This window comes from Rhinoraja longicauda, chromosome 1, assembly GCF_053455715.1.
Source record: "Rhinoraja longicauda isolate Sanriku21f chromosome 1, sRhiLon1.1, whole genome shotgun sequence".
In the NCBI taxonomy this organism is placed as follows: Eukaryota; Metazoa; Chordata; class Chondrichthyes; order Rajiformes; family Arhynchobatidae; genus Rhinoraja; species Rhinoraja longicauda.
The window spans coordinates 126791027-126797442 of record NC_135953.1 but is presented as its reverse complement, the minus strand read 5'-3'; the positions used below and the strand labels follow the sequence as shown (position 1 = coordinate 126797442).

The following is a 6416-nucleotide window of genomic DNA, read 5'->3' as shown; positions in this document are numbered from 1 at the left end:
ACCTCTCTAGTGTCGCCACCGGGTCCTCTCAGGGACGCCTTCGTGGTGCAGACCCAGGCCCCAGCCACATGGCTCCACAGACCCAGGCCCCAGCCACATGGCTCCACAGACCCAGGCCCCAGCCACATGGCTCCACAGACCCAGGCCCCAGCCACATGGCTCCACAGACCCAGGCCCCAGCCACATGGCTCCACAGACCCAGGCCCCAGACACATGGCTCCACAGACCCAGGCCCCAGCCACATGGCTCCGCACACCCAGGCACCAGCCACATGGCTCCGCACACCCAGGCCCCAGCCACATGGCTCCGCACACCCAGGCCCCAGCCACATGGCTCCACACATCCAGGCCCCAGCCACATGGCTCCACACATCCAGGCCCCAGATGCATGGCTCCACAGACCCAGGCCCCAGGCACATGGCTCCGCTCACCCAGGCCCCAGCCACATGGCTCCGCACACCCAGGCCCCAGCCACAAGGCTCTGCAGACCCAGGCCCCAGAAACATGGCTACCCAGGCCCCAGCCACATGGCTCTGCAGACCCAGGCCCCAGACACTTGGCTCCGCAGTCCCAGGCCCCAGACGCATGGCTCCGCACACGCAGGCCCCAGACACATGGCTCCGCACACTCAGGCCCCAGACGCATGGCTCCGCCGAACCAGGCCCCAGACGCATGGCTCCATAGACCCAGGCCCCAGAGGCATGGCTCCGCAGAACCAGGCCCCAGCCACATGGCTCTGCAGACCCAGGCCCCAGACACATGGCTCCGCAGACCCATACCCCGGGCTCCGTCGACCCGCTAGGCTCCACCTCCAGCCCGCGAGGCCAGGGCCCCGACCCACGAGGCTCCACCTCTGACTCGCGAGATTCTGACCCGCGAGGCCCGGGCCGCGACGCTTCCACCTCAGCTTCTCATCGCCACCTCCGGAAGACGTCTGTCGCAGCAGCACCTCCAGTAGGTAGTATAGCACTGGCACAAGCCCTGTCATCCACAATGACTATGCTGAACATGATGCCAAATTAAACTAATCTCTGCCTGCACGTGATCTATATCCTTCCATTCCCTGCATATCCATGTGCCTATCCAAAAGCCTCTTAAATGCCACTATTGTCTCCACCATACCCCTTGGGCAGTGCCTTCTAGGCACCTATTACTCAGTGTGCCTGGCACACATCTCTTTAAACTTTGCCCCTCTCACCTTAAAGTTATGCCCTCAAGTCCTTGTCATTTAAACCCTGGGAAGAGGTTCCCATGATCCACCCTTTCTATGCCTTTCATAATTTTATATCCTTCCAGCAGGTCTCCCCTCAATCTCCAACGTTCCAGAGAATGCAAGTTTGCCCAATCTCTCTATATGGTTAATACCTTCAAATCTGGGCAGCACTCCGGTAAACCTTTTCTGCACCCACTCCAAAGCCTTCACATTCTTCCTGTAATGGGGAAGGTGGAACCACAAACGGTACTCCAAATACTGATTTGGCGATGACCTGCTATATGAAAGGCGTTCTCCATTGGTCGGCATGTGTGAAGGATTGAAGGTGGAACACAAGGGGCTAATCATTTGTTGCCTTTTAAGTCATCATTCCCTGTAAATTAATTGAATGAGAAAGATCATTAATGATGGATTTAAGGCAAGGGAGTCTTGTAACTTCACAGCTCAGAGAAGCGATGGGCAATGAATTCATTTCTGGTCAGCGGCATTAAAAGCACACGATGAAATCAACCACCAGTTGTATGCTTCTATCTGGCCTACACCCCGGCACCCACCACTCTCCACCTCCCGCTCATCTCATTTAAATTTTGTCTCTCTCGTCTTAGACCTATGTGCATTCGTCTTTGATATTTCCTTATAAAAGAATGGTTATAAATAAAGGTTAAAAAGTGCTGGAGTAACTCAACGGGTCATGCAGCATTTCTGGAGAACATGGATGGGTGACGTTTCAAGTTGGGACCCTTCTTTAGGCTTATTGTGGTTTGGGGAGAAAGTTGGATGAGAGGAGGGGTGGGATAATCTTGGCATTTGCAGTTCCTTGTGTCTAAAGATATACTAATGGCTATCCCACAGACATGCAGTATTAAAATAAGGAACTGGTGCTCCCAGGTTTTGGTCAAGTGCCATCAAAAAACTACGGTCAGTTTTTCACACTGAAACTTGGAAGTTTAACTGGCCTCAGTGAGCATATCCACCAAATATTAGACCACGCAGATCACTTAAATTTGTTTATATTTCTTTAACTGATTGAGCGGTTACCTCGTTGTGGAATCTGAAGTGACAATGGAGTTCAGGGGATTGGACAGAGAAAGAAAAATAAAACAGAGTAAAGGGATAATCTTATGATTAGACGAAAACCTTTAATAGTGAACTCAAGAAACACTTTTCAGGCACAAATCTGACAATCTCCTAAAGGTCAATGGGGATCAACGGAGAATGTTTAAAACTACTATCAATACATTTTAGTGCAGCAGAGATGTGATACACAGGTAAGTGAAAGGAATTATTGATTTGTGTTGGTGTAAAGGCCATTTAGATCTTACTAACCATGTATTAAACACCCCCATTCAGCAACTCGAATATCAAAATGCTATCAAGGGCAAGAATCAAAATGGTTTCTGGAGACACAAGAAATTGCAGATGCTGGAATCCTGAATGAAAAACGAAGTGCTGGAGGACCTCAAAGGATTAGGAAGCACCTGTGGAGGGACTGGACAGGTGATATTTCAGGTCGGAACTGTTCTTCATTGTTTCCTATTCTTTCCATCAATACATCATTGCCTCTAGCATCACATGCACAGCACCAGTGCATGCAGATTCATTTAATTAATTATTGGGATGTGAGCTATACTGGCAAGACTAGCATTTAACACCGATCCCTAGTTACCTTAAGAATATGATGCTCCAACTTGATGAATTACTCATCCACTTTGGTGGCAATTAAAAGCCAATATTGTGGGCCGGTGTGACTTACATGCCAAGCCGGTTAAGAGCTTTAAAACCACCTGGCAAACCAGCTGTGTTTTTATGACAATTTGACAGCATCATGGTTACTAATGCTAATACCAGCTTTATACCATTTTCAATTGAATTTAAATTCTCAAACTGCCTTTGGTGGAATTTGAACTCATGTTGTCCCAATTATTAATCCAGGTTTTGGATGAGTAATTCACTACACTGCCATCTCCCAGCTAACTTACCACAGTTGTCCTTGCATTATTGCATGGAGTTAACTGCTTCCACAGGAGATGTGATAATGAATGCCCAGGGCCACATCATTAACTTTTAATGGCTGCATCCCATATAGTAGTTGGGCTCTTCAGGATACACGGAAATATACTGTCTGCGCACAAAAAACAAGAGCTACATTTTCACGTAAACTTAGATAAATGCCTGGGCGTAGTTGAAAGATGTAATTCTTGTCGAGTAAAAAAAAAAAGCCCAAGGACACTGAGATGTCATGCCTTAAATACCAAAGTGAAATGATGCGCATGATGGATTTTACAATCTGAACTCTTCAGAATGCAATCGTGCATTGAATTTCTCAAGCATAGATACCTGCTATAAACCATATGAACCTTGCCATGTCCAAAATATAGCAAACTCTGAAAAACAGTATTAGCATTCACATTACCACACCAGTAAAATCGCCAGACATGTAGCCACAAAAGGCTCAAATACATGATTCCATCTTGTAGATCCTGTGGCATGTACATAGTTCACTCAATGTCATTGAAATTATAGATTGATTGAATATTTTAAGCAAAAGAAAAAATGGTACTAAAACCTAAGCTTGTTGAAAAACTCACAACTTCAGCCTGTGTCTTGTGGGTGAGAGTGAGTTTTTCAGAGGAAAAAAATGCCGGATCAAAGGTTTTCAAATCCATAGGCCAGGTACTGCAGCTAAACATGATTTGAAATGCATAAGAAAACTGTTTCAAATTAATCCCTACAGCCAGCAAGCAATAGCCAGGAATACATTGCAAAACCTAAATCAGTTTTGGCTCCTGTATTACCCCCGTAGTACGATGTTAAATCAAATCAAATATTTTAGCAGCCCAAATCATTTTCTATAATTAATCCAACCATGATATCAATCTGTACTTACATCGTGTCTCTTCTACAGAAAATCACCCCAAAATGTTTTACAGAGATAAAAACAGAGACCAAACTGTTATGCTATTGCAAGCGTAACAGAGATCTACATTGCATTGCATGGCTCACTTGGTTCATCAAGTCTTTTAGCAGCTCATGGTTTGGAGAATAAACACGATGGAAGCTTCAGATTTGAGTCTTAAAATGCAACTAAGACACAGAAGAAATGGACTGTAGACTAAAAGCAAGAAATAAGCTAATCAAAATGAACTCCAGCTAACAAGAAAGGGATTAAGAATAGTCTTAAAAAAGAATGTGGAGGGGTTTAGGGAATATGTGCCAGAGCTTGGAGCTTTCTAATGGGAAGTAAAAATGCAGGCGACACAGGTAGCCAGAGAGTTAGGAGATTCACAAGAGACAAGGCAGTGGAGGCCAATCAAGAGAGAGTTAGATTTAGCTCTTAGGGCTAAAGGAATCAAGGGATATGGGGAAAAAAACAGGAACGGGGAACTGATTTTGGATGATCAGCCATGATCTTATGGAATGGCGATGCTGGCTCGAAGGGCCGAATGGCCTACTTCTGCATCTATTTTCCAGGATTTCTATGCCTATGTCTATGTTTCGACCAGCGTCAGTGAATTCTCGGGAAGCTAACAGGGCTACCTAATCAGGTCTAATTCTACTAGCGTACAAGCTCTGCCCATTGCAAGAATAAGAGGAAAATGTGAATTTCCAAGCAAAAGAAACCGCAGGAGAAACCTTCATTATATTCTGTACTGTGCTTTGCTGTTTTATGTGGGGGGAGGGGTTGGGGGAAACTTTTTCTAATCTCTTACCTCGACGAAGATGTGATTTTTCTCTGTATCGTATTTCCGTCCGTACTGTGGCCTCACATCAAGGAGTTGACGGCCTTTGCCTGAAACCGATTTTGAGAGCTCCAGCACGGGTGCTTGCGGACTTAACATCTCAGTGCTCGCGATCCCATTGCCAGGGATCAATCTCAGAGCTCCAACCGTGGGTGCTTGCGGACTTTAACATTGTGGAGCCCGCTGTCTCTGGTCAGAGACCGACTTCGGGAACTCCAAGCCGCGGGAGCTTCGACTGCCCCGACACGGAAGCTTCGATTGCCCCGACGCGGAGGCTTTGACCACCGGCTCCGGGAGCTTCAATCGCCCTGACGGATGGTTCGACTGCCCCGACCGCATGAGAATTATGTCAAGTCAAGTTTATTTGTCACATGCACATACACGATGTGCAGTGAAATGAAAGAACGCCTAACGTGCGGCTTGAACCCACGACCCTGGGATTAAGAGTCCCATGCTTTACCGACTGAGCTAGCCGGGTTGTTCTGAGCTAGCCGGGCTGTTACTGAGCTAGCCGGGCTGTTAGCCGAGAGGTAGAAGATTGGAATTTTTGCCTTCCATCACAGTGAGGAATGTGCAGAATCTGCTGTGGTGGATGGTTTTATATTAACTTTTATGTAGTTATGCGTCTTGTTGCTTTTTTTTAATATGGCTGTCTGGTAATTCACATAACACTGTACCTTAATTGGTACATGTGACAATAAAAGACTTTTGACCTTTGAAACCTTTGAATGTAAGACGCATGAATGACCAGTTCTGTTGAACTTGCTTGGCTTGAAGGCCAGCAAAAAATGTTGAGTTCATTGCCATGGAGAAACCTGTGGGCTGGGAGGACAGTGCAGCTAAAATAGAAGGGATGGAAACAGCTTCCATCACATGGGATCATATGGGATCCAGGGAGAGGTAGTGGGCTGGATAGTGCATTGGCTTCATGGAGGAAAGCAGAGGTGATGGTATATGGATGTTTTTCAGACTGGAGGCCTTGTGGAGTGCCTCAGGGATCAGTGCTGGGCCCAATACTATTTGTGGTTCATAATCAACAATTTGGATGAGACTGCAGAAAGCATGGTTAGTAAATTTGCAGATTACACCACAGTGGGTGGTATCAAGATGGTTATCAAAAATTATGTCAGAATTTGATTAGTTGGGAAAGTTTAATGCAGATAAGAAGGAGGTGTTTCATTTTGGGAAGTTAAACCAGGGCAGGACTTTCGCAGTGAATGGCAGCCACTGGGGAGTGTTGTCGAGCAGAGGGACCTAGGAGTGTAGGTACATAATTCCTTGACTGTGACGTCACAAGTGGTCAAGAATGCTTTTGGTACATTGTCCTTCATCAGTCTGTGTGGGGAGTATTGAAGTTGGAATGTTATGCCACAGTTGCACAAGACGTCGTTGAGGCCGCAATTGGAGTATTGTGTTCGGTTTTTGTCACCCTGCTTTAGTAAGTATGTTGTTAAGCTGGAAAGA

The 6416-nt window shown here is 46.3% G+C and overlaps 1 non-coding gene across 1 annotated transcript; it reads right to left on the bottom strand.

Annotated features, from left to right (window-relative positions):
• Positions 1-5357: 5357 nt before the first annotated feature.
• Positions 5358-5430, bottom strand: trnak-cuu (transfer RNA lysine (anticodon CUU)). Its single transcript has one exon. It is a non-coding gene; the product is annotated as a tRNA-Lys (tRNA).
• Positions 5431-6416: the final 986 nt, after the last annotated feature.